Source organism: Ursus arctos, unplaced genomic scaffold, assembly GCF_023065955.2.
Source record: "Ursus arctos isolate Adak ecotype North America unplaced genomic scaffold, UrsArc2.0 scaffold_11, whole genome shotgun sequence".
NCBI lineage: Eukaryota > Metazoa > Chordata > Mammalia > Carnivora > Ursidae > Ursus > Ursus arctos.
In genome coordinates, this window is record NW_026622775.1 from 70,610,809 (window position 1) to 70,625,714 (window position 14,906).

Consider the following 14,906-nt stretch of genomic DNA (forward strand, 5'->3'; position numbering starts at 1 on the left):
ACGTTTGCTGAGGACTTCTTTGTATTGGGTGCTATGCCAAAGCGTTATGTCTGTCATCTTATTTAATTCTAAAGTCGTTTGGTGTAGGTCTCTCCTGTTCCTTCCATTTTATAGAGGGGAACTTTGAGGCTCAGAGAGGGTAGGATACCTACTGTAGGCAAAGCAGCTGAGGCTCGTCCCAGTCCGAAGCCCAGCTCTGCTGCCCCCCGTGGCAGGTCACCTCCTGCAGTCCCTGCCACTGCCGGCTTTCCTCGGACCCGTCAATGTCAGGGCTGACTTTGTTTGGAGGTGACGGGAAATGGGCAATTTACCAACCGGGAAATCCCCCAAATGCAGTGTGGAGAACGAAGGCTGGGCTCTTCCGTCCGACAGGAGCCAGCCGCTGCGTCGTGGCTACCAACGTTAGTGGCTCCTCCGCTGCCGGCCTGGGTGTCACGGGTGGGTCCCTGGTGTTCCCAAGGACCGGTGAGCTCTGGCTTTCCCCCAGGCTCAGCCGGACGTGACGGGTCCAGCCGCCTGGCCCTGGCAGTTCAGCTCCTCAGTGGGCTGGAGCCTGCCAGAATCCTAGCCTTGTTGACTGGGGCTCTGTCTCTCTGGCTAACTTTTGCCCGCTCTCAAAGCTAAGACCGTTTTCTGTACCTCCCAGCACTGGCTAGGGTTCTGCTTAAACCTAGATGGACCTCTGTGAAATCAGTGAGGACTCCTGCCAGGAAAGCCTGTCCATTGGCCTCGTGGACATCAGTAGTAGCCAGCTGGACTCAAGGTGGGCTCTGTGATGTGGGCCCAGGGGAGGGGTGGGGCCAGCTCCGGCTCTGGGTCCCTTTCCTTGGATCCAAAATGGTTTTCCCGCCCACGGATAAAATTCTAACATGTCTTCCGTCTGAGGCTCAGGGATTCTGCCAGCTGATTCTATCATACGGTCCGAGCTTCTGTGTAGTAAGTGGTGATGCCCAGCATAAGCATGATTTCAATCATGCCGCAACCGTTCATCGGATGTCCTCTTAGAAAAGGTGGGGTTGGGGGGTGATGGGAGAGAAAGCCTGTGTCAGCAAATGTCTGGGCCTTTCTAGTAGTCAGGAGTATAGCCTAGTTCTTTTCTGGACACTGTTGTTTCTGAACCTTTAAGACAGCGTTCTTAACTGGGCAAGATTTTGCCTCCAAGGAGAGATTTAGCGATGTCTGGAGATGTTTTTGGTATCACAGCTGGGGACTTGCATTGCCGTCTGCTGGGTAGAGGCCAGGGATGCTGCTAAGTGCCCGACAACAAAGAGTTATCCTGTCCAAAACACTGGGACTACCAAGGTACAGAAATGCTTCTGAAAGAGTCTGTGCTTGAGGCGAGGGGCCCCTGTGGATCCGAGCTGTTTGTGTGCAGAGGATCCCCCTCTTGTTCTGGTTTGTGGCACCTCGTTTGCAACTCAGCTTTGCCCGTCCTTCACTCACGGCCCCCAGCCCCTCAGCAGCTGCCCTCGCCCGGACTGTGCACTTCCTACGACCGTGGACTTGTGCTCCCAGCCCGAATAGGTGGGCATGTCCCATTCATCTCTGTCCCGTAACTTAGAGTAAATATATTTGTTGGACAGTCGAACAGAGCTCTGCAGAGGTCTGTCCCTTGGGAGAGTGATAGTCTCTTTTGTATGCATAAGGATAAAATGAAAGCTTACTGATTATCCTGGGTTGAGCAGTGTCCCCTCCCACCCCCAGTTCATGTTCCACCTGGAACCTGTGATGGTCGCCCTAGTTGGAAATAGGGTTTCTGCAGGTGTAATCATGTTAAGATGAGGTCATACTGGATTAGAGTGGGCCCTAACCCAGAGACCGTGTCCTCACGCGAAGGAGGAAACTTGGACGTGGGGACGCGCATACAAGGGAGATGACTACATGAGGACAGATGTAGAAATTAGGGTGACGGGTCTGTAAGCCAAGGGTGCCAAGGCCTGGCTGAACCCGCCAGAAGCCAGGAAGAGGCAACGAAAGATCCTATCCTAGAGCCCTTGGAGGAGACTTCCCTGCTGGTACCTTGATTTCAGGCTTCTGGCCTCCGGAATAAATTCTGTCTTTAAGCCGTCCGGTTTGTGCTACTTTCTTACGGCAGCTCTCGGAGATGAACACGCCGACTTACAAACCCCAGCAAGTTGCCAGACAGACACGAAAGCCTTCCGCACACCTCAGCGTCATCACGTGAGGCAGAGGGTCTCTGTCTCGTGGGTGGCCACTGGTATCAGAGCGGACTTGGCGGTTTGCTGTCATCCGGCCTTGTCTCCGGTGCTGCCCACACTGGTGTCCAGACAATGCCGAACTTGGCTGGTGGCGACTAGGGGAAGTTCATCCCAAACATTCTCAGACCAAAGTAAAGGAATACAAGTGAATGTGTATACTGAGGTGTCTGTCCCCCCTGTTTCTGGCCCTAACTCAGGTTAGCGGGAACCTCTCTCTCCTGGTGTCTTGGGCGCCCAGGGTCCCCAGGGCTCGTAAGTGCCCCTTGTGGTCTCGAGCAACAACCAGAAGCTTAGTGGGTGCTTGCTCAGGCGAGCTCTTTTTTTTTTTAAAGATTTAATTTATTTGATGCATTTCTATATATATATATATATATATATATATATATATATATATATATATAGAAAGAGCGCAAGTAGACAGAGCGGCAGACAGAGGGAGACAAGAACAAGACTCCCCGCTGAGCAGGGAGCCCCGTGCGGGGCTCAGTCCCAGGACCCTGGGATCATGACCTGAGCCAAAGGCAGACGCTTAACTGACCGAGCCACCCAGGCGCCCCTGCAGGGGAGCTCTTGAGAGTCACGTCATTCTGAACTATCACAGTACCATGCCAAGATGTCCCTCTAGCCGTCGGGCCTAACAGACCTGGCTTTTTCTGGGCCACGACCCATTCTGGAACATTTGCGGGGATGGGATCCACTGTCCAAACCCACGGTCAGGGCCCCTTTTCCCAATTCCTGCCCCTATTTTCCTCCACACTGCCCTGCCAACCTTTCTTTTAGGCCCATCCCACAATGGCCTGAATTCTCCATTTTTTCTTCCGTGATAGGATTTAAGAGCCAGCCTTCAAGTCACTGAGTAAGACCTGTTGACTCACTCTTCAGGCTGGGAAAGGCCCAGTTCTTAGAGACATAAAGGCCATTCTCCTCTCTTTGAGGGGGAAGTGAAAATGCTTTCCATTTCTCCATGTAATGCAGAGGAGAATTTCTGCTAAAGAAGCAAAAACTAAAACCAAACACAAATTGAGTTCTCACGGGTCACCCAGCCGCCAAAGTTTTGGCAGGATTCCTTGTTCTGCATAAAAAGCAGGCTTCGGGGCTGTGCCTCAGAGACCATCAAGTTCAAACCCCTCATTCTGCGCGTGGGGAAGCTAAGGCCCAGGGATGGGAAGTGACTTGCCCAAGGCTACGCTGGTGACTGGCACCAGAGCTGGGACCAGAAGCCAAGTCCCCTGATTCTGAGGCCCCTGGGGGTTGACCTCACCTCAAAGCACTGGGTATGGGAACTCGACAGGTAGAAAACTTTAGGAATGAATCCAGCACAAGCCAGCACAGCCAGTCCCTTTCAGCGGTGGGGAAGACCTTCTGACCCCACTCCCCGGCTGATGCCCTGGTTAGTGACAACAGCTCCCGTTTGCACAGCACTGTGTAAAGCCTTTCACTTCCATTACCTCCTTTGATCCTTGGTTACGTTGTGCGTGGGCAGGGCTAGCATGGCTAGTTTCTACTTTTAAATGATGAAACCAAGGTTCAAGGGGTTAAGTGACTTGTCCAAGGTCACACATCTATTGCAGATATTCAAAATTCCTGGAGCCCCTGCCCTGCAAGTGAGCTGGTTGGCAGCTGCTCCTCTCGCCTCTTCTGCTCCGCTCCCCTCTGGGGGTGCCAGGCAGACCCTGCTTTAGGCCCCTGCTCCTCCTTATGACTGTTTCCTTCCTCCTCCTTTTCCATTTCCACAGCCAAGTTATTCCCTCCCCTTCTGGGCCTTGTTTCTGTCCTTTTATCCTTTGGGCCCCGTGCTCCTACGGCCGGATGCAGGCCCGGCCCCTCAGCTAGGTGCTGGGTCATTTGTACACTGTGGCTTAGGCTGCAAGCAGGGTCCTGGGGGGTGGTGAGGGGTGGAATCTGGGATGGGGTGCTGGACCCCCCCTGAGCCTGGGCACTCACTTAGTTGCTTCTCCACTACCCACTCAGACACTCTCCATGGCGGGGTCTGTTTGTTCCTCTGCAGAATGGAGAGGGCCGCTCCCTGTTCCCTCAGTTTGGGGATGAATTCTGCCAAAAAGGGGTTAAAAAATATAACTGAGCTTAATCCAAATAGAGGCCTGGTCTGCTCATTTGCATATAAGCATCTCCTCCGCCCCCAGCCCTGGCAATTTGCATCTCATTATCCAGGTGCATCCTTGGTGATTTCCCCCTAGACTGGTCCTGCCGGCTTCAGCTCTATCTCTTTTTCTTCGGCCCTTAGAGCTTTCCTCCTGCCCTCCTGGCTCCAGAGGGGCTCTTAGGCTGGTCCTGCCTCCGTAATCCCGGCTGCAGGCTATTTCCTGGTACTCAACTTCCCCTCCGCATTGCTGTCCGGGGCGAGCTGGGGAAACGGCAAGCCTGAACTGGGGGGCCAGTGTGTATGTGATCAGTGGGAAGGGGCTGGCACAGGAAGAAGGTTGGCTCCCCCTGCCCATGTGAACATGAAACGTACAGAGTGTATCCGTTTGTGTGTGTGTGCGTGCACACACAGCATGTGTTACACGTACTCACCTTGGCCCCTCTGTTCTTTCGCTTCCATCCCGGGTCATCCTTATGCGTCTTCTGTTTTGCTTTAACAGACTTTGACATGCATCTTATGTGACATCACCCAGGTAAAAGGTTTGGGGGATGCGAGGAGGGCAGGGACAGGTTTTGTGTTTTGTCCCCCAGCCCTGCCTCCCAGGGGCAGACCCAGGGCCCTGGGATCTCCTAGCACAGCCTTGCTCTCCTAAGCACTGGTGTCTCCCCAGGGAAGCCAGCCGCGTAGCCTCTGAAAGCATTTGTCATCGGGGCTGGCCACAAACAGTTGAGCAGAGGGCCCTAGGGAATGAGCATTGCCTGGAAGGAGGAGAAGGCCCCTTGTGGAAGGTCTCCCCGGGGCCACAACGGTTGGGCCCAAGCCCGTGTGCTCAGTGGCACCACCTGACCGGCTGAATCAGCACGGGCTCTGCTCCTGTGCAGAGTTGAGGAGGGATAGGGAAGCAGGTCACGCATGCCAATGACTCCAAGGCAGTGTGTGCTGGGGCAACGGCCCCAGGCGGTGTCAGGCAGCGACATCCAGTCCCGCTTCTTCATCAGCGTGTGGTGCTTACGGAGCACCTGCCAGGGGCAGGGCCTCGTGTTGCGTTCATCGGTGGACAGAGCAATGAACAAGACGGACGTGCGGCCACCATGGGGCGTGCACAGCCTGGTGGCGACCCAGACAAGTAAACACCGCCGTTAGATGCAGGTGGAGTGAAGTTCAGGGTCTGGCATGGTTAACTTTAGGTGTCATTATGGCGATGCCATGGTACCTGGATATTGGCTAAACGCCAGTCTGGATTTCACTGTGAAGGTAGTTTTTGGATGAGATGACATTTAAATCAGTGGACTTTGAGTAAAGCAGATTGCTCCTCAAGGGGCGGTGGGAGTCAGAGAAAGAGGGCCTTGAGAGAAACCGGGCTGAGGTTCCCAGAGGAAGAGAAGTCTGCCAGTACATGGCCTTTGGATTTGTGGCAACATTAGCTCTTCCTTGGGTCTCCAACCTGCCGGCCTACTTTGCAGATATGGAACTTGCCCGTGCCCACAATTACATGCCCAATTCCTCTATTTTTCTGGAGAATTATGACTAATACAGAGTCCTGTGGGAGGGCCTAGGAAAGGGTGGGAGGGGCATGGAAGGCTTCCTGGAGGAGGCAGGCTCCGCGTCTGCAGTGAAGAAAGAGGAAGGAAGGTATGTTTGAGGCAGTGCCCCAGGAGGGAAGGAGCAGTGCGGTTTGAATCATGCGGTGGGCCAGCGGAGCTGAGTCCAGAGCGAGTGCTGTTACTAATGAGCTCGGTGGCCTCGGGAAGGGCCTTGACTTTTCTGAACGTCCATGTCCTCCATTTTGAAATGGGAAAGAGAGCCCCACCAACCTCTTTCAGAGAGCTTTGGGAGCATGCAAAGGAGAGGCCGAAGGTGAGCAGCAGGGCCAATGGTGAGGAGCTGAGGAACGAGGGCTGTGCGGCCCCTCTGCGGCCTTGGCAGGCAGCGTGGCGATGGTGAGGAGCTGAGGAACGAGGGCTGCGCGGCCCCTCTGCGGCCTTGGCAGGCAGCGTGGCGGCGGTGATGTGGGCAGAGGGCCTGGTGGTGCTTCCTTTCGGCCTGGACCATGCGGGGCGGCAGCTCCAAAGGGGTTGGCCCGGCTGAGGGGGCAAGAGACGGAGGTTCTTGCCTGACTTGCTGCAGGGACCCTCTGGCCTCAGTGTTCGCATCTGTCAGATGGAGGCGGATGACCCCTTAGGGCTGTCTCGAGAGTCAAGTGAGGTAACGTGCCGCATGGGCTAGGCTGCCATGAGCCAAGTGCTCGAGCGCCATGTGCTGTTCTGTCAGTGGTCAGGGGCGGGCGGACAGCGAGCGGCCAGAGCGGCCGAGGCAAGCGAGCCCCTGCGGGCGACGTTTGAGGAGGGGCTGCCCCCAGGGCTGCCACCGCAGTTTTTGGCCCCGAGAGGCAGTGCCTCCTTGACTGTTGCTCCGAGGGGGCCTCGCTCACCTCCCTCTAGCTGGAGGTGAGTGCTGACAATTCCCGCAGGAGAGCCGGGTAGTGTGGGTGGCCGGCTGGATGTCCACATTCTTTGGAAGGCTTCCTTGACGTTTCTGCCGGTGGAGCTCTGCCCAAGGTTCAGTGGCTGGGGTAGCAAGGTAGCAAGTTCCTCTAACACAGCAGTTCTTGCGGGGTGGGGGGGGAGGGTCTGGACCTGTAGCATCAGCACCAACCGGGAACTTGCTAGAAATACAAATTCTTGGCTCCATCCAGACCCCAAATCAGAAACTGGGATAGGACCTGAGAAGCTGAGTCAGGAGCTGGAATGCGGCCCAGGATGCCGTGTTTGAACAAGCCTCGCAGGGGATTTGTGTGAGAGCCACCGCGTGTGGACTGGGCCTCTGGCAAGGGCAGGAGGGGCCTTTGTTGATGGCCTGAAACAATTCTCCGGCACAGAAAACTTTCTCTATTCCTCCTCTGCCACATTTTTCCCTCCTTTTTCTCTCTCTCTTCTCTCCACCCCCCCTTTTCTCAAGACATGAAATCCCACCAGAGGTGGTCGCAGAGATTCTCTGCGTTTCCTTGAAGAGTGAGGCGTATTTCGAGCACTGCTACACCTTAGAAAATAAAGAGCAAATGGCTAACAAGTATCTGAGGAAGGTTTAAATACCATGAATTAGAGGAAAATGTAAATTTAAACATTTGAGATACGACTTTCGGCTCATCAGAATGGCAAAAGTCAGAAAGGTGGACGAAACATAGAGCTGATGAGGACGTGTGAAGACAAGTCCCCTCCTGACTCACAGGCAGGGGTGTAAACTGGTTCACTTATTTTGGAAAGCAATCTGGCACACTTAGTGCTATTTATTTTTTAAAATTATTTTTATTGATCGCACCTCAGGTAGTGCTTACTGTGTCTTAGACACTGTTCAAGGCAACTTCAAACACCGACTAGCTTGCTTACGAGTCTGCCTTATGATCCACAGATCCCACTCCCAGCGATGGACCAGGAGCTCTCGGACAGTGATGAAGGGGGAGGGATAGCGTGTGTTTGTTTGTGGCAGAGGCAAGTGGGAGCCCTTCTCGGCGTCCATCAGTGGGGGATGGACAAGGGGGCAGTGACAGGTACATCCTGAGGGACCCTATGTAGTGCTGGAATCATCTATCATCTGTCTAATCGGACACCTACAGCAAAGATCTCAAAAAACCAGTGCTGACTGAAAAACCAAACAGCAGAATAACATTCATAGCACCATTTATGAAAATTCAAAACACATATTCATAACAATGCTCTATAATTTACTGGATATATGCATATTTAAGGACATTCGGCAAACATCCTGGAGCAGGTGCCTATGTGGAGGAGACGGATTCGGAGTGGGGACAGTGACAAGGGAAAAGAGGAAAGGGGGAAATGCACAGGACCCTGTTCTACTGGACGGTGTCTTAATAACGTGCCATGCGCCAAGGAGCGTGATGGCCCCGATGAACCCGTGGTCAAAAAGAAAACAGAAAAGAAACCCCCTTTTCATGTCGATGGCTTAAAGCTGAGCAGGACTGAGGCTGAGCATGCAGGGGAGGTGTGGAGTTTGGCCAGAATCTGACCCTAAGTCTAGTCACTCGGGGACACCTGGGTGGCTCAGTCGGTGAAGCGTCTGCCTTCTGCTCGGGTCATGATCTTGAGGTCCTGGGATTGAGCCCCGCATCAGGCTCCCTGCTCAGCGTGAGTCTGCTTGTCTTCTCTCTGAAGCCCCCCCTGCTTGTGCTCTCTCGCTCTCTCTCTCAAATAAATAAATAAAATCTTAAAAAAAAAAACTAGTCACTCAAATCTCTATAAAATGGTAATAAAAATCAATCAATCAATCAAGTTGTTACGATAGCCATGTCACATGTTCTGCAGTGACTGGCCTCTAGGAGACACCTGATGTGACCTCCTTCTCTGCCTTTCTCATGTGGCATCTAGGAGGCTGTCCTTGGACAGTCTTCCTGGGCCACATGTGTGGGTCCCGTGGGAGGTCAGGGCCAGGGCAGGCTGTGCTGGGGGGAACTTAGAAACACAGCCTTACGTCCGTGTTGACTTTTATTTAGGAAAATTTCACGAATATACAAAAGGAGAGAGAATGGTAGAATGAACCCCCACCCCCACCCCAGGTTTAGCAGATATCAACATGTGGCCAATCTTGGGGATTTATTGACAGAGGGGACCATAGATAAGCATAAGAATCATGCCTTACATTTATATGGAATATTACTACATTTTATACACAAGATCTTTTGCATATAGTATTTCGTTCAGCGTTCACAGCACCCCATGCCATAGATATCGTTCTCCCATTTTAGAGATCAAAAGACTGAGGCTGAGTGCACTGAAGGGCACGCTGAGATGGATGTACTGGGGGCCGAGCCTGCTGCTGGCCCTGGGCGCTCTGGCCTGCAGTCCAGCCCTCTTCTTTGGCTCCATGAGCACAGGCACTGTGAGCAGCCCTTGTCGGTCACACCCTGCCGCTCCCTAGAGGGGTGGCCGTGGGTGAGCCCCCTCCCCTCCCCTCCAGGGCCTCCCCTCCCGGGCCTCCCCTCAGCCTGGGTAGTGTCTGTGTATCCTGGCCTGTCCCTCTTGGAGCTCAGTGCCCGACTTAGTGGGAAGTGCAGCAGTTTAGAAACAACCCAGAAAGCAGAGAGAAGCAGACCACACCCTGATGTCCCCACTCCAGGGGCGCAGTGCTGGCTCAGGGCCATTGGATGGAGAGAGGAGCCCCCAGGAGGTGGCAGTAGTGGGGGGAGAGTGGGCTGGGACAGAGGCCCCCAGTTTGCCCTCGTTTCTACACGGAGTTCACTTTGGCTGCTGCCAGGGACTGGGGAGCGGGTGGCCCATGAGATGCTGGGGAAGAAACAGGGAGATTTCTGTAGCTCCCTCAGGGTATGCTCGCTCCCAGTCATCACCGAGACCAGGCTCCAGAAACAGATTTCTTCTTTTTTTAACCAATTTTTTCCCCCATGGTGACCCACTTTTGTAGCTGAGGCCCTAAGACCTTCTAGCCACCCCTCTGAGTTGTTTTCTGGAGGATAGGCTCCCTGTGCTTGGTTGGGAGGCCCAAGGTGGGACACCCAGCATCTTCTGGGGGGGGGGAGGTCTGGGCCCTAGGGCTCTGGAATGAGCACTTCGGGTTCACCTCCCTGTCTGGAGCCCTGGCTTGGTTTCTGAGACACAGATAGAAAGTCCTGCTCTTGAGTCCCTGGTCACTCGGCTGGGTGCCTTCAGGAGGTGAGCACGGAGGAGAGAGGGAGCAATCAACAAGGAGGTGATGGTGCCCGCCGGAGACGCAAGACCCAAGGACCAGCCAACATCTGCGCGTTGACCGCTCCCTGCACACCTAGCCCTGGAGGGTGCAGAGGGCCTGGTGAAGCTGCAGGCATGGTAGGGGCTCCTTGGGGGTGCGGTGGGGGTTGGGGGTTGTGCCCATGGGGGCGGATGTAGGGAACTGCTGACTAGCGACTGGTGTGGCCTGGGGAGTGCGGACGCGCAGCAGGCACCGGGCTGCGTTACTGCCCTCAGGGATTACGATTTAGTCGCGTACACACACGTGTGCACGTGTACACGCAGACATACCCCTGCTTTCACACAGGTAAGTAAGGCCGCACGGGCGTGAACACACACATGCACACGCAGAGACACGCCCACACTCTTACACGGATAGAGACACACGCAGACATGCCCACATCTTGCACAAATAAATAAGGACACAACACACACACACACACACCCCGGAAGTCACTGTCATTCAAAACAACCAAGCACCTAGGTTCTGTTGTTGTACCTGAATCGTTCTGAGAAGGGATTAGTCCAGTTGGAACGATGAGGAGGGTTTCATGGTGGGAGCTGTGTTTGCATCTTATACTTTGTGCACTGGGATCTGTGGGAATGGCATTCCAGGCAGAGGAACAGCATGAGCAAAGGAATGGAGACTCCCACGAGCCCCGTTTGTTCCGAGGGCCCTGAAGGAGACCCTCCGCCTGGAATCACGGGCCGGGTACATGCCTCGCCCTGTGGCCACAGAGTGCTGAGCCGGGGGAGGTCAAAGCCGGCCGAACCGGCTGTTTCCAGACCCAGGGAGCCTGCGAGACCCTGGGTTTCCAATGCTACTGTACTTTGGTCAATAGTGCAAGCATCCAGGGGAAGGTTCAGAATTATTTAGTCAAGCCCAGAGGTAGGAGCAGGTGCGGCGGGGAGGCCAGGGCCCTGCGGAGGCTGTGGAGGAACCACCAGCCCTCTTTCCCTCGGTGGTTGTGAACGCTCTTCCTCCTTTCCCCTGCTGCAGGGGCGGTAACCCACCTGCCTGTCAGCTTCTTCCCCACGGACAGGGGTAACGGCTGCACTCCTAGGGCTGCGGTGGAGATGGAACAGGGAGGGGAAGCGCCTCGGCTGGGCTCTGGCACTCAGCAAGCATCCAGTGGCGAGAGCACTTTCACACTTAGGTGCTGCCCTCCTTCTCCACGCAGCTAAGGCATCTGCTTCCCTGAAGCTCAGGGTCACCGCCAGCTCTGGACGGGCCTCTGCGCTCTGACCCAGCCTGGGACGCACCTGTGGCCAGCCTGAGGGCCATGCGCCACCAGGAACTGTCCGGGTCTTCCTGCGCGAGCGGGGCCTGGGCTCCGTCGGTCTTCACATCCCCAGCGCCCTGTACCTGCCTCACGGGACAGGCTGAGGACGTCTCTGAATGAGTGAATGAGAATGCGGAAGTTAGGAAATTTACAGAAGTTACTTAATATGCTCCTCCAGAGAGCGAGCCGTGGGCAAACGCATAATGAAGGAAACAGAGCCTGATTTCAAGGCCAGACTGGAGCGGGGCCTGCAGGACGGTCTGGGGAGGGGAGGGGGCCCCACACACCGACACCCCCTGCTCAGCAAGGCCCGCCAGCCTTTTAGGGGAAATTTGCGTTCCCTCCCATTTCATTTTCTTGTTCTGATTATAGGGTCGGTCCTTGTAAAGCACTCAAACCTCTAACAAGAAGGAAATACTTAACACATCAAACATGAAAAGTTCAAGTTCCCTTCCTACCCACCCGCTAGGGTCTGTCTGGTTGATCCACTCGCTTCGATTGACAGATCGTTTGTGTTACAGCAGCAGGACCCTGCTAAGCACAGCTTCTGCAGCTCCCTTATTATCACCTAGCAACATATTGTGCACATCGTGGGTTTTTGTTTTTGTTTTGTTTTGTTTTAACCTATACCACATTCTTTTTAATGGCCATATAATATTCTGACGCACGCAGGTGGTACCAGTTATTTAACCAGTCCTTGACCGATGGACTTCTGGATGGTTCTAAAGGGAAACTACATTTTGAAGGAGGCCTGAGTGGTGAGGGCGGGATGCAGGCATGACGCTCTTCTGCCTTCCCATCTCTTTCTCCTGGCGACGCCTTTATGAGACAGCAAAACCCCTTATCCCAGGCCCTGCGCCTCTCCTGGAGGGGTGAGAGGACACCGCTCCTTTTACAGCTTTGCCCACCTGATCCCCATCCCCGGGTCTGTTTGCCTTCCTTCACCAGCGTCAGGTAACCCCTGCCTGGCTCAGACCTTGTTTGCTCAGCCAGGTTTGGTAGTGGAGGGTCAGGACACTTGCCTGGGGCCTTGGGGCAAACAGGGAAGTCCAGGCCGGGATGAAGGGAGGAAGGTGGGCGGGTTGCTGGAGTGATAGTGATTAGGTTGGCAGGTTACCCTCTTCCAGGAGGGGGGCAGCCAGAGAGGACAGAGGCTGCTGTTTCTTGTGGCATTTAGGGAATTTGACGATGCAAATGAGGCCTCTGGTGACTATGAATATTCATTAGGAGTTCTCCCTTCTGAGCAGTGGGAATTCCTCCAGGCTTGCTAATGAACCTGGCAAGACAAAGGGTGGGATGTGGTCCGGCTTCATTCTGCTTTTCCTCTCTCCCATCCTCTTCACGTCCCCTCCTAACCTACGGAGTGTGGCAGAGACAGAACCAGGGGAGGGTGGCCTGGGTTCTAGGTTTGGTCTCTAGTTTGCAGGTTTCTGTCTGACCCTTCTGGGCCTTGTCCTTCTCTTTTCACATGAAAATCATGAACAAGGCCATCCCTAGGAAAGAGCCTGAGGCAGAAGCAGGGGAGAATCAAAGGGAGCTGGTTAGAATCCTAGGTACTGTTTAAATAAATGGGGAAACTGAGGCTAAGAATATAAATGGCTTGCCTGAGTTACAAGCGATTATATGACCGAACCGGAGTTAAGCCCAGGCATTCTGATCTTAACATCTTACCTCCCTGCTCACCTCTGAAGCCTGATCAGTCCATTTGCTGAACCCCCCACATGCCCAGTGTAATCCCTTCTTGGAATCTTTGTGTTCCTGAGTGGAGTCCACTTCTGGGAAGCCTGCCCTGTGCACCCCAGCCCACAGACACCTCTGCTTCCTGGACCCTGCTGCCCTTCTCGGCTAAAACACTCACTCCACACTTGGCGCAGACGTCCTGGCTGAGCTGTTCCAGTTTCAAGGGGCACCTGTTTCCTGAACTTTAGGGTGGGGCCCATGTCTCGTACACTCAGCCAGAGGATCAGAGGGGACGTACGTTCTCAGGGCGTGAAGCCCGGTGACTACGACTGTCTTGTAGGGACCACAGGAAAGAATGTGTGAAATCAGAGCTGTCCAGGTTAGGGGGCCAGTCGCAAATACACGCACATGTATGGGATCACAGAATGAGACAGAGAGAAGGAAGGAACCACAGAGGTCACCTCTAAGCCAACGGATTTAATCTTTCTTCTTCCTTTTTTACAATCACCAAATCTTTCTTTCAAATGAAATCTTACCCGAAGCCTGAAAAATAAAAGAGACAAAAGTAGGGCCGCTCGGGTGCCATAGGAGATGAAGGGCCCAGAGGCCCCTTGCTAACTCCCCCCACCTTGTCTCCTCAGCAGCATCTGAGCTCCCTCATTACATGGACAGGCCGAGGCCCAGAGAGGGACAGGAGTTGCTGGAAGTTACACAGCTTGGTGGTAGCAGAGGTAGAATTAGAAATTGAGTCCCCCGTGCCCCTGGTTGATGGTGTCTACCAGACCCTGAGTTTTTGAGGTGCCCTGGGATGAGTTCTGGGTCAGCTAGCAGGCAAGTAGGTCTCCACCCGCCCTTGACAGCCAGAGACTTTGGATACAATGGGCTGCGACTTTTGTCTCCATTGACCTTTTTAAGAGCTGAATGGGAGAGCGTTAGAAGGAGGTGTGTGGGCAGAGAGGAGGGGAGGAAGGTGGGCACTGTTCCAAGTGGAATTTGATCTGGATAACAGTGCCGGCCTCTGGACTCATTGGGTTCGGGAGGAGGGGGATGGGGGGACAGCGCTGCTGCTTTGTCTCATTGAGGCAGGACAAGGAATCAAGGAGTTTCTCAGGCCTGAGCCTCTGCAGACGTCACTGCACCATCAGAGCAGCTGAGGCGGGAGGGGCTCTGGCCTGCCCTGCGGCCCCCGCTACGCTCCTAACGGTACCCTGGATGTTTTTAGCCCCAGGGGATCACTCCGCTCCTCGGCCTCTTCCTGCTCTTCACACTGAGGGCTGCTGCTTCCTTTTTGGGCCTTTGATTGTCCTTCTTGGTTTGGGGGCCCTTCCCAGCTGCTCCCCTTCACCTAGGAATGTTGGGAAGCTCCATTTAAAGCTTCTTCAAGGGCTTAAGCACTTGGGGATGAAGATAAGTAAAAGGAAGATGTGGGCTGGAATAAAAGAGGAGGAAGGACAGATATTGTCTCTCAGAGAGGACTTTCCCTCCGCCTGGCTGTGCCTTTGGGGTTTTTGGAGACCCAGAGAGCAGGCAGGGTTGGGTCACCTGGGACTGAGGAGTCCAGAGGCTCTAGTTGTGTCTCTGTTTCTTGGGTTAGCCTGGACAAATTGTCTGGTGCTCCTTGGTGCCTCAGTTTCCCCACTGGGAGTAAGGGTGGTGTTCTCACTTTTCTTTCCTGCTTTGTGAAGCTGTTACAAGGTGACTCTTGTTACTTGTCATGGGGCCCAAACAAAGCACAACAAATGTATTTGGACATATGGCCCACCCCCTGGGGCAAAGGGCAGACAGTATAATAACTACAACCAAAGCGTAGAGGGGCGGGCTTCCCCTCCCAGGGGAATTGCCCAGAACCGAGGCCTAGGGTGGCCTGGCCTAAGCTGACTTG